The sequence below is a fragment of the Anarhichas minor genome, unplaced genomic scaffold, assembly GCF_050575085.1.
Source record: "Anarhichas minor isolate MPS153535 unplaced genomic scaffold, ASM5057508v1 ptg000038l, whole genome shotgun sequence".
NCBI lineage: Eukaryota > Metazoa > Chordata > Actinopteri > Perciformes > Anarhichadidae > Anarhichas > Anarhichas minor.
Window position 1 is genome coordinate 2,424,528 of NW_027466484.1, and position 13,954 is coordinate 2,438,481.

Below are 13,954 nucleotides of genomic sequence, written 5' to 3' on the forward strand. Positions count from 1 at the left end.
TAGTTTTGTAAGTGTGAAGTCTCAAGCTGACCTTTCTTCGAACGCAGAAGCTGCAAATGTTTTGTGAAAATTGACAACTGAATTTGGCAACTTTCTTGCCAGAAAAAAACAAGTATTCACAACTTGTTGCTATCAAGCTCGAGACTCATAAAAGAATACAGCAGCTTTGAAAACACATTCAAAGTGCAAAGAGAATACGATTTAGTTATTAAGGAAGTAATAAGACCCTTTACTTTCTGTAAGAGAAGCAACACCAGCATGTACAAATACTAGTCAAAGTCCTGCATTCAAATGATTGCATGAAAGTAAAGAAGTATTATCAGCTAAATGTACTTAAATGCTCGAACAAGCAAATACTTACAGACAAGGACTCAAATCATAATATGAAACGCCTTCAAGCCACCTGGCAAAAAGATATATTAGATTTAAAATGCCTGACATAAAACAGATTAAGTACATAAGTATATATATATATATATATAGTAATTAATTAATGTGAAAGCCATGGAGGGAGTTGTGAGGGAGCCAATTTAACAAGTTTAATCTCTAACAACGTGTTGTACATTTTGGATGCAACATCTTAATCACTAAGTATACCTCTATACTATACAAGTACAAGTACCTCAAAGTTGTACTGAAGTACAGTATTTGAGTAAAAGTACTTAGGGAGGGACAACTGACAGACAACCTAAAACCTAAAAGTGCAGGATACTGAGTGGACACTTACTTGTGCGTTTGCATTTGTCTTATCTGTAAATGTGATGCAGCAGCATTAACACCGACGCTGGTTCAAACAGGCCATTGACACGGACTCAGAGGCAGCTACATTACAGAGCACAGGCTGTCCGGTGACACACCACGCTCTGGGTAATTAACACGGCAGGCTGCTCACATGAAATATGTCTCCCGACGTCATTCCCCAGCAGTCTGTTGTCATGTGTTTTCTCTCTCTGACCTTTTTTCTACCACAAGAGCAAGTTACTGTGACCATTATATCCAAGACCAACACCAAAAATCTATTATCAGTTTCACAATATTAATAACAAAATCTTCCAGCATCCTTTCCAAAACAGTGTCTATCTTTTTGTTATTTTCCAGCCGTAGTTCCACCCCTGTGTAACCCACGAGCCCTTTCTTCACTAAATAAAAGTACAAACAAACCCTCTGATGATTCACTCAACGGTCAAAGTTTGGCCACAATAGCGGCATTAATTGAAGCCCTCTGACCCCTCGAGGGTCAAGTGAGTAAATAAATACTAATCTAAGAGGAAGCCCAGATGAAAGCTCCACGATAAAGAAGAACAGCAACAATATCAAAAGTACTCCAACACAAATCAATATGTAGTCGAAACTAAGAAGTTTCAATATGGAGTTAGAGGGAGTTAGTTTCACTTCTTGATTTCACTTCACTCAACGTATTGTTGTTTCTATTTATGTTTGTGTACATTCAATGTGGGAATTAGTCTGGGAGGCTTTGCATTATTATTATGGACAGAGCCATGCTAAGTGTTTTCTCCTTGCTTCTGGCCTTTTTGCTAAGCTAAGCTAAGCTAAGCGCCTGCTGGCTGTAGCTTTAGCTTACAGACTTGAGTGGTTTCGATCTTCTCATCTAACTCTCGGCAAGAAGGAGAATAACGTGTTTTCATACTGTTCAATGAAAACACGACCGTACCATACTGCCCCAGCTGTTTCAGTGCCTCATCAAGGATTTCTAGTTTCCCGCCGGCAGACTTTTCTGATAAGAGGTTTTTCAAGATAAGCACGAGCAAACTGAGCCGATGCAGATATGTTGCCAAAACATTGTGTTTGTTGTCAGTACAGTAAACCAAAGGAGGGTCACCAGCGCAAAGTTGACAACACCCAATGTAGCATTATCAGTTGGATTTAATCAAGTCCACTGATACATTCTAGTTTGGATGAAGTATCTGAGTTTAATTCCAGGTTTTGTTTTGGGTGCTTGCCCAGATTTAAACTGAGATTTAGATGGTAAATACATGAGTTAACTGAGCTGTGTTAAGGAGGAGCCATGGGTGAAATATTGCATATCCTTCAGCAGTTTAATATGTAACCACACAGACTTCTCTTGCTCTATATCTCCACACTCCTTTCACAGAGAAATGAAGGCATGTTTGCATGGAGACGCTCAGTCAGTCAGCCACTGCTCCCCCCGACACACACCTCCTCCCTGGTGTTCATCCACACCATTGTTCCCTCTTATTGTCCCCATTAGTGTCAATGCAGACTCTCCCCTGGTAAAGGTCACCCCTCCACCGGTCAACCACTGACTCCCCCCCACACAGACCTCCAGGCTCAGGTCGAGGAAGCAGACATCTGCCGGCGGAGGAGGCCGGCCGCCGACAGATGGACAACCGCACTGAGGGAGAAGGCTCGAGCCTCTGGCCAGGAATTCTGGAGGGAAAGGAAGACAAAAGACGAGGAGGGGACGAAGACGGGAGGCTCTGTTGGATGTATGTGGGGGTTAAAGAAAGGAAGGAGGAGGAGTAGAGTTCAGAGGCACATTCTGACAAGGCTTTGAGTACATTTTCATGTGATGTGATGATGATTGAGAAGCATCCAAAAGTACTACAGCTGGGTATCAAAAACAGTAATAAATCTGGCTTTCAATGCATTTTCTTCTTTACCTATTCTTAAATCAGACAATATCTCAATTAAATGACCATTATGTTTAGACAACGTTCCTGTATGGCTTCTTGTGTTTGAAACATGTGGCTTCTTTTATCAAATGTAACAAAAGGCATTGGTCGAAAAACATTATTATTTCTCAAAGTAAGATATTAATCCATATGGAAAATCCCACCTCACTCAACTACAACAGGATGCTATTGTATAATGCTGCTGAACCATTAACGCCATTTAAATACCACATTCAAAGGTCATTGTTCTGCTTTGAGTACTTCTGCTTTTCATTTTAAGTACACTTTCCTGATTATACGTACAAACTCTTACTTTACAATGCAGGACTTGCAGTACTTTTTTTTACAGTGTGGTATTAGTACTTTTACTTCAGTAAGGATCTGAGTACTTCCATCACTGCAGGAACCATGTTTTAGTTTGGGACAATAACCCAACCCATTGGTTCTGGTAAAGTTGACCCAGTTTCTATAGAGGAGCAGTACTAAATGATGAAGATACAAATATGATTATAAACAAATACGGGCTCTTATAACTGTTACTACTGACATCTCATAGAAGCTGAATGTGTACATTCTAGAATACAACTAGAAAACTGAAGCAAATACATAAAATATATAAAAAATATAGAAACGTAACAAATATACCTCTTTGAAGACACGTCTCTTTTGAGGCGAGTTTGTGATTGTGGGCTACGTAAATAAAGTTGACTTGACTTTCATTTGCTCGATCACAGAGATCGAAGCTCGACAGATTGTTGAGTTGTCTCATCTCTGTTCACATGTGTCTCCGCTCGCTCTGCAGTCAATGTACAGATGTGAGACAGAGGTTCAGTGCATTTGTGTTGAGCGGCTTGTTACGTGTCCGTCTGTTGATTCCCACTGCAGCAAAGTGAAAATCACAACAGAAACAGGCTCAGTGTGAGGATGTGTGTGTGAATACACTCAACTGTTTAGAGCCTTTAATGAGCTGATCTAATCTGCAGTTCTGTGTGTCGGGGGCTCAAACTCTGAAGGGCGAAGGACCTGTATCACCGTCATGAGTCACAGCCTCATGATCAGCACACACTATGTGCATCTGTTTTACTATGTTGAGATTCATGGCAAATAACTTTGATATGAACTCTTTCTTTTACATTAAAACAACAGAACACACTCAATATATTTGAACACCCTTTTTAGCATTCCCAGCACATTTTAATGTAATCATGAGTGCATATGAATATGACGACATTATCAAGTGTTAATGTATCTAATGTGTTTGTCAACCATCATAATTGCTCCTTTAGCATCTCTAAGCGGCGTATGAATAGTTCATGAATGATTGATGCCACAGTATAACACAACGTCATTATATTTAAAGGCATATGAACAAACATGAAGAAAGTGTGTGTTTTTAAATAGTCCCATTCTGGTTTTAAAATGTTTAAACTGTCAAATCAAATCATTTGTTTTATTCTTGATCGTGAAAATAGTGAATTCTTAACTCAAGGTCCTCTTACTGGGTTTTCTTCCAGAGCTTTCAGCAGAATCTCAAGGCAGCGGTTGGAGTTTTGCTATTTTACAGTGTGTATGATAGATGTTTCTGTTGATACTGTCAATAACATTAACACCATTGTACTGTTGTATACTGTGCTTCAGCTTTTGTTCACATATCGTAACTGCTTTACATTTACTGTATTTTGTACATATCTCAGTTTAACTGAGATATGTACAAACGACGATAACTGAGTCAGTTATCGTCGATCTTTCTTTCACTCTCCCGTCTTTATATATATTCATACACTTTTACAACTCTTTTATAGCTGGATTATCCAACCATAAAAGAGTTGTAACTTGGATACCAAACTGTGTTTGGTTGTACTTCACTTGTATGTCATGACTTTAGGAATCTTTAGGATGTTAAAGTGAGAATGTTTTGTTTAAGATAAAAACGTCCTGGTTGTACAGCTTTTTAGTCACATGTAGAAAACATGCACTTTATTTTCATAAAACTAATTAACTAATAATAATAATATCCAGTGAGATTAGTCTAAAGTTTTAATTGAAAGAAACTTGAAACTTTTCAGGAAAATGTAATGTTTTATAACGTTTTTTAAGACTTAGTTCATATTTAGTTTGATGTTTGCAGTTTGAGGTGTGATACACTGACTTTAACTCATTCTCACTCTATTATATCCGCCTGCTCTTTGCATGTTAATGATCTTTGTGTCACCGTTTTACTGATGAACTAATAGAAAAGAGTTATATCCCTTCCAGAAGTGCGCCCTTGTGGCAGTGACACTTCCCCTTTGTCTGACTGCTAATAAGAGTGATGGGCACACGTGTGTGTGTGTGTGTGTGTGTGTGTGTGTGTGTGTTACATACTTCTTGAATATTTCATGGAAAGCAGTTGGCAGCGGTTGGGCTGCCCATCTGTCAGAGGCTGAGCTGGGGATCAGACAGAGAGTTATTAATCATGGATGAGGTCAGGGATTAAAAGTTAATAAGTTCAACGAGTATCAAAGGTAACGTTATTAAATGTTCATAAACTCAACAATTAGCAGCCCTTGAATATAATGTCCCATCTGATTGATTCTTTATTAATACTGGATTAATTGGGGGGGTTATGTCATCCTTCCCTGCAGGGGTTGAACATCCTGTTCAGAGGACAGTCAGCGATCATTTGATGCTTTACAGCCAATTTGTGAAAGAGTCCCTCAGCGGAGCATTTAAGGTCAGAGAATGTTTCCTCAGGGCATTAAGATGGAACTCATTCAGTTCAGTTAGTGATTATAAAACATGACCTCATCATGATATTTCACAGTGCAACCATCGCCTGAAACACTGCATCACCTCATTGTCCTCTCAGCATCTTTAGATGAGATCTAAAAACATCTAACGGTCATCAAACATCCCAAATGTTGAGTGTCTTTTTATCTCACAGGTTGTCTGTGTCAAAGTGGAAACTCTGTAAGTATGTCACCATGAAACATGAAAGTGTTGTTCTATGATTGAGTGAACAACTATAAGATATGTCCAGATACAGTGACAGGGCCGGCTCTGACTGTAAGACTTCATTTCACTTAAGACTCTTGAAAGCTCGCCGCTGTAATCACAGTCATTGTTTAAAGTGAAATTCATGTTTCTTTCAAATTCATTCACAAACTCCTAGATATTGTAACATATTTTGGCAAATGAAAAATGTATTAGGAAGTTTGAAAGAGGAAGCGGATTTTCAAAACATCTACCTTCACAAAGCAAATGAAATGCCTTTTGATGTTTGATCTTCTTCAACACTCGTTCATTCATTTCACAGACTGTATTCAGTCCAAACGTGTGACGCAGTGTGTGACAGCAGCTGCCAGAGGGGCTTCATACACTGTATATTTGTAGCGTGATGCCACCTGCTGGTGATGTGTGGAACTGCAGGATGGGTATGATCAAAAGCAGGACTACAAGCTAAATCCTGGACTACAACAATGGTGATGCTTTCTTTGCTAAAGGAGGTAAGATCCCCATCCAGAGGAGTCTTGAAGGATTACACCGATATTTAGAGATGATTATGTGTTTATGAATAAACAGCAAGAGGCTCATAGGTCCATTACATAATTATTATGAATTATTATGAATTAATACAAATACATTTTAAGCAGAAATCTCAGACATGTTTCCTTGACTAGAATAGGCCTATACATGAAATAATGTGCAGTTATTAGTTATATAGGAAACATTCAAGATATACAGCAACATGCAGCATCAAGCAGGTCAGTGTGGAAATACAAACATGAACAAATTACATATTAAAGATTGAACAGCTCTTTTTTGGCATGTACACATCACCTGTCAATGTGAATATAAATCCTACATGCTGTGCAATATATCTTTACATGTACACAATCAGTGCATGTATATTCATTCCGTATTCATTTCTTTGCACTATTTGTATTGTTTCATTTATATTTTACTGTTGGTCCCTGGTGCGTTTTAAGTATATTTATGTAAACACCCATTGTTCACTACTTGTGCACATAGCAGTCCTGTCTATTCTTTACCTTTATATGTCCAGCTCTGTTAAACTTGTCCCTCGCGGTTATTTCTGTCTCTGTGCAAATACAAACTCTGATTTATGTTGTTCTGTATAGTGAACACATGGGGGCAGTGTGAATACTGTTCTGAATGTGTTTATACCTGGTCGCTCCTTAGCTCCTCTCATTCATAGTGACAAAGGATTTACATCCTTTTGACAGCAGATTTTCTGACTTGTCAAAGCAGGAAAAGCACGGATGTGACTTATGATGACCATCTGCAGTTTTTATCACATTCACTCCAGAGACATCTACTGATATCTTGATATTTATTCCAAAATATTGTGTAATCTGTGTGTTTGTGCATATTGGTCCTTTTTTCTATCACATTTTGTTTTCTATTTTGATTTATTTCTAGCTGTTTACTTGTTTTAATAGAATAAGTTCTATATCAATTTACTTTATTATCATCATCATTTTGGTCGATTAAAATAATATGTGAGTATCTCTGGATAAAGACACAATGTGACTTATTGCTTGTTCAGGTTTTTCCTCACTTGAAGTGCCTCTACCTCTCTCGTCCACCAGATGTCTCCAGATGTTCATCAGATCTGTGGTCTACCTGTCAGCCTGTGTGTGTGTGTGTGTGTGTGGTCTTGTTTGAAGTGTTCAGTCAGCTCTTGTAAAAAACACTAAATTAGCCACCATGTCCATGGCTTGTGTCATAAGTTAAAGGAGGAGGAAGTGAGGTGTAATGTGCCTTTAGGTGGGCTGTCTGCTCTAATTATTGCTCCAACACTCAGAGTCCATCGCGGCCGGCATTGTGAGCGTATCTGTCTTTGTTTGGAGTTTCTCTATGGAGACCAGTGCTTTGATCTGCTGTTCAGCTCTCAGTTACGTGGACACACACAATAGACAAGAAGCGAAGGTGCGATGACAGTAAAGCTGCATCACTACAGAGAGCAGTGAAGGCTGAAACACAGGCCTCTCTGTCTGCTGTCAATGCAAAGAGAAGTCACACTAAAGAGAAGCAGCGGAACATGAAAACAACATACAAGACAAAATGATGTGTGATTTAAAAAACATTACAGTAACACCTTAGAGGAGCAATAATGTGTTGGACCAACAGTAACATTGAAGCAGGAATAAAGTTGAATTAACAGGTTTCCTCGTACATTTTGAAAACTAAAACGAAGTTGTGCTTTTCTGATGCTTTTAAATGCTGCTTTATATCTTATTGTTGAAAAGATAAATCTTCTTTTAAAACAATCTACACTCTCTCTAGGGAACATTTAAGGTGAAGGCTGGAGATATTTCATAGTTTTCTTAATGTTAACAAATTTCAGGAAAAGACCAAAACCAGCACAGAATGTATAACACGTCTTCTTCCTCTGAGCCAGAGCTCCATTAACAACACATCTATGAGCCTCACTCCTTCACTGGTGACATGTTCCTTCATCACCGTGAACATGCACGCTGAAGTTTCACTTGACTCAGTCCCACGTACACCGTCCTGCCGCCCCAAATACTCACTGGACAGCCCAGTATCATGACAGCAAATGTGTTATAAAGGTTTTGTGTGGCTCAGCAAGAGAACACTGCCAATGGAAAGTCAATTAGGATCCTTTGTTTCATGGTGGACACAGAATTAGATGCATCCCTGTGACTATGCAAAGGTCAGAGTGAGGTAGTATTACATATTTACAAAGACCACTTATGGTGGATGGGTCCAACTAACAGAACCTTCAGACCTTCAACCTGGAGGCCGGTGTTGCAGTGTTGTTGTGGTGTTGTTCTTGCCTTAACCTGACGTTTGTGTTCTTGCCTTAACCTGACTGTGCTGAGCTCGTTCAAGCCCAACATGACCATCAAAGATAACGATGTGGTTTTTTTTTGGCCTAAATCTAACTTTTGTTTTGTAACACAATGTCGTCCAGAAAAAGAAGTCATGCCGAGCTGCACAAAAAAATAATTGCGTCCCGTTAAACACAACTAATACATTTACTGTGGTGCACTGAGCACCAAACGTGGATTCATCCGCCGCTAAAAATAGTCCCCAACAAATGAGTAACGTGCTAAAAACGACGTTTTTTAAGGACATTTTTCAACTTTTTTGACAAATGAAACTATATTATTTGTAACCACTTTTTAAAGATTTAAGATTTAAGAACTAACTTAAGACCTACTGAGCTCAGGGCTGCAGACAAGAGGGATGAACTGTTAAGTCTTTTATTGTTGACAGAAACAAAAATAAAGAAAAATGAAGATTATGTATCTGACGTTTATATTATACAAATATGGTTTAAAATGATTACTCTTTGTGCCTTTGAAGGACACTTGAATCCTTGAGTGCAAACAGCAGTTTGTCTGATTCCTGAACTGAGGTTCTACGTCACAACAGAACACAGACGAGGAACACTGTCTGGGAACGTGTTCCAACTAGAACAACGTCTTCAGGCCTCTAGTGTCAGTTCCAGGAGACCAGGGAGAAGCCTTTAAATGCATACATGAATTACTGATCAGTGCATGTCGGCCCCAGAAGAATCATAAACAGTTGTGTATCATATACTCAAGGAGTAGATTATTACATCTCTGTCCCTCTCACTCTGTACACGCTACAATATAGAAACCGTTATAGACAGATTCAGTTTGCACCACCTGCAGCTGAGAGTGAAATCACAGTCACATCAACTTATATATAAACCAACCTTAAGCACTGCAAACGTGACTTGTGTTACATATATTGTAGAACTGTATTATCAGCATGGCCATTGCTTTTTTATTTTCATTTGTTCCAATGCTTTTTTTAATAATTCAAAGGGTCTTTATTAGCCTAAGAAGTAAAAACAAGTTGCAACCCGTAAAGCAGTATTTCATTCTTCATATCCATGAGAGAGATGCTTTTACTCTGTCGATGACGACATGTTACAGTGAAGATAAGTTGATGCTATTTGAAGAACTGCACATTGTAAACTTATAACAAAATGTAACAAATATACTGTTTTCTGCTCATTCGTTTTTGCTACATATGAAGATCTAAAGTAACTGTGTGATATATTTTATTATGAATTATCTATAACCATAATATAATTATAAACACAGTCTAATCTATTGTGGATGTCATATAAGATATTTACAGCAGTTACAGCCCTCTATCTCACAGTTATTCTGTATTTATTGTGCCGGAGCAACGTTCAATAAAACTGAATTGTGTTTTTATGTTGGTTGAAGAAACAGAAGTTACATTTTCGGGTTCAACCACAGCGTCCATATGAACTCACTTAAAGAAAGTAAAACCTTTTTAGACAGACTTCAGTATCAAAGAGATGTTTGGATAATATCTCAAAGAAATATGAAACGATATGTCTATTGATCAATAAACAGAAAATGTGTCTAGATTCTCAGAAGTTTGCTGCTTTGGTTTTGGACAAAACGATCTGGAGGAATTTGAAGACGCTATCTTGGGCTCTTGGAAGCTGTGGCCATTTTAGATTTAAGAGCTTTAATGAGAGAATCATCATAGCTGCTGACTCTAAGTCATCTCAAAGAAACACTCTCTCCATCTCTGACAACATCCATTAAATCCCCTCTACAGAGCAGACTGGCACTGAGAACAACAGTCAGGTTGAATATGCAGGTTTGTCATCATTTTCCTATGTCAAAGGCCCGGGGAGGTGTGTGTGTGGGGGGTCGAGGAAGTGTGGCAGTAATATAAGCAAACAGAGAATGTGAAGAGAGGAAATGGCCTGTCCTAATAATCACGGCCCAGGAGCAGCAGTGCATTCAGCTCGCAGCGCCGGGTGTTCGGCCGCTCGGCCGCTCTCTGTCTCCTTTCAATGCAGCAGAGTCCTGCGAGCAGCGCTTTATGGACAAGCCCGACACCCACAGCAAGTGTAAACAGAGGTCAAGTGTTAAAGTCCAACCCGCCAATTCTCACCTCCATTAAAGGGGGTTGAGAGGGGGGGGGGGGGGGGTCTCCACAGAGCCCTCAAAGCACCTGGGAAGGGGCCCGTTTAAAACACGACAATGATTGGTTTCATAAAGAAGCTCTACAAATCAGCACACATGTGAAATGTCCACACGACATTTACATTTCATGCATTCATCAAGAAACCCACAACCACGTTACCATGACTACAAAAGCAAAAAGACGAAAGCTTTGGTTTTAAAATGAAAGAACTATGTGAGAAAGTATTAACTCTGCAAGATGATTCATGAAATCCCTCCGAAGTCTCCAGCTGACAAACCACTGTTACAGTTCAAATGCACGATGAACTCCTGCAGAAGAATCAAACCACTAAATGTCTCCTGAACATGTTGATACATGTGCAGAGCTGAGAAATGGAAAAAATAACTTAAATTGATAAGACAGCGTTGTGTAAATAAAGCTTTTAGATCATTTTGACACAATGAAAAGATTGAAACCACTTTATCTGTAAGATACAAGGTGCTTTATGAAGAAGGAGAACTTCTCGCCTGTTTGCACCTCTCCTCCCACCGGTGCACCTTGCTCTCTGCGCTCAACACCAAATCACCACACAAGGTCAGGAACACACCAGCTGGCTCAGTGCCAAAGTAAGAGAATCCACCTAAAGCTCCGCAACACACACAAGACGTCTGCTTTAGTCCAGACAAACACCACAAGGTACAAACAACAAGCTGTGGTTCAGCTAACTGGCTGTAGCTTTATGTTCATCATGCATAAGAGTGACATCGATCTTTTTCAGTGAACTCAGCAGAAAAGCATATTCCACAAAATGTTGAGCTAGGCCTTTAAATGGAATCATTTTGATGTCTTTTTATCTGGCAAAAGGGTTGAAACGTTGCCTTTCATGGTATGTAGACACCTGACTGTTGTTTCATCTCTGCACTTGACCTAAATATAGGATTTGATGTACAACCATTCAGAATCTCATCTTCCAATCCTCTCTGTTAGCTGAGAGACAGCAGAGAGCCTGACATCAGAAAACAAGCTGCGTTAGAAAAACCGGACAACTTCTGTCCTGAAAATGCATCAATACTTCGAGTCCACGGTCATACAGCGGCTTGGTGAGGCTGCCACAACATGGTTACACGCTGATGTTCAGCTGGTATCATTTCCCCTTGTTCCCCATCTTACTGTAGCATGCTAACATTAGACAATTAGCACAAAATACAGCCGAGGCTGACGGGAAGGTTGTTAGTTTTAGGAGGTCTATGGTCAGCGAGTTATTAAAACGCTGTGATATGTCTCTCTATCTGCAAAACACTGACGCTTTCCTTTACCAAATTACTGATAAAACTTCCTTTATGAACCCTATGTAGCAAGTAAAGCTAAAATGATTTATTTGACTTTATTCTTAGTGCATAAACGTGACTGCAGGGATCTGCTTCTCCTCAGCTCAGTGGCGTAGTCGCTGTATGGAGAGTCAGACAGGTCGAATACACACGTCCTCCATTCCCAGGACGGGACCGTCATGACAGTCAACAGATACCGATCGGGGAGAAAGTAAATCCCTCATTAAGTTGGTGATGACATGGATGGTCTATTCTGTGAGAGGACTCTCTGGAACTAAGTGGCCACTATTAAGCCCCGAGGAGAGCAGCTCGTACAGTAGCCCTTCAGAGCGCTGGTGTCGATGCTAACGCTAACGGCTGCTGAGCGGGAGAACCGAGCAGCGGATGACTGGAGGTCCTCCCTTCTGCCACACGTGTAAATGAAAAACACACAGAATCTGCATAGTGACGCTGCATCAATGCTGGAATTAGTCAGTTCATTTCACTTCTGAACCATTTAGCTGATGGTGTTAATGTAGCCCGTTCCACAGAGAGCGAGGAGGCTGAGAGGGTCCAGCTAAAGGCGCTAGAAGGACACTATTTCTACTCACATACATGACACAAAGGGTTAACGAGGAGTGAATAATGAATTGGTAGCCTGCGACTAAAAGAGCTTTATCAACTTGGATTCAAGTTAAAATGAGGACTTGACAGCTCTAAGGTTGGACTGTCATCAAACATATTCAAGTCCCAGGTTTTGGTTTGTAACATCTGGAGGGACTGTAATGACCTCAGAGAGAAGCAGCAGGCTTCATGCCTCACATCTTCAGATGTTTCATTCTTAAACATACGCATTGAGAGATTTAGGTCACAGGTCTATAAAGCACGCTGTTCACACAGCTTATCAGCGCGATGGCAGCATTGAGTTTGACTTGAATCAGAATCAGAATCAGAACCGTTTATTGCCATGTATGTTGAACATACAAGGAATTTGGCGTGACGGGAGGTGCAAACATTTAACAATCAACAACAATCAGTGCAAGTAGAACATATTAAAATTTACAAGAGATATAAAATAAAGTAAGATATAAAATAAAGATGAAATATAAAATAAAGTGCACAAACGAACAGATAACAGGACGATAAACAACGAACAGATGATAGGACTATAAACAAGTGAGATGTAAGTGTAGTGTAAAGTGTCGAGTGTGAGACTTGACCCAAAAGATTAAACTCTCATTTTATGTATTTCATTTAACATTGGTTCAAATGTGATCTAAACACAATGTCACAAACTCTTTTCACATCCATATGAACAGAAATACTTCATATGCATATGAAAAGTATGTATTTGAAGTCTGCAGTTTACCTCTGACCTTTGCAGACAGGTGTGCATGTTCAGACATGTTTGTCTTTTGTCTTTATTCACCTGCATCAAGTGTAACACTTCTAAAGCAAATGGCAAGTTGAATCAAAGGAGACAGTCGGTGTGCATGTTTCCCAGCTTCAGAGCAGCTGTTTCAGTTGCAACTTTACATCAAATCCAGCTCCTCGTGCTGCTGGGAAAAAACCGACACAACCACACACATATCATCCCACAGCAGAGCCTGTGTGTGTATTGAAGACAGACGGAGCATACCTGGCCTTTCACTGGACTCCCATTCATAGTCAAGGTGAGGGCCGAGGCCCAGCAGGTCCCAGTAATGAGCCCTCGGGACCAGCAGCAAGGTGACGGAGGCCGGCCGCTGGGGATCGTCCTGTAAATGGCTTCATAAACTCATTAGCGATGGATGTGCGTGGACAGGAAAGGAACAGATTACAGTGCCTGTTAAATGTGTCGTCCAGGTGAGAAAACGATCCCCTTTCACCCCAATAATAATAATGATGACAGTGTTTCTCCATGCTTTTGTGTCATTCAGTCACGCGTGAGCTGAGACAGAACAGAGTTTCTCCTCTCTGATCTCACTTCTCTGTCATATGCCATAACTCCTGTATTAATACAGTCTGTAGCATCCATTGTTAGGAGATCACGACTTTGAT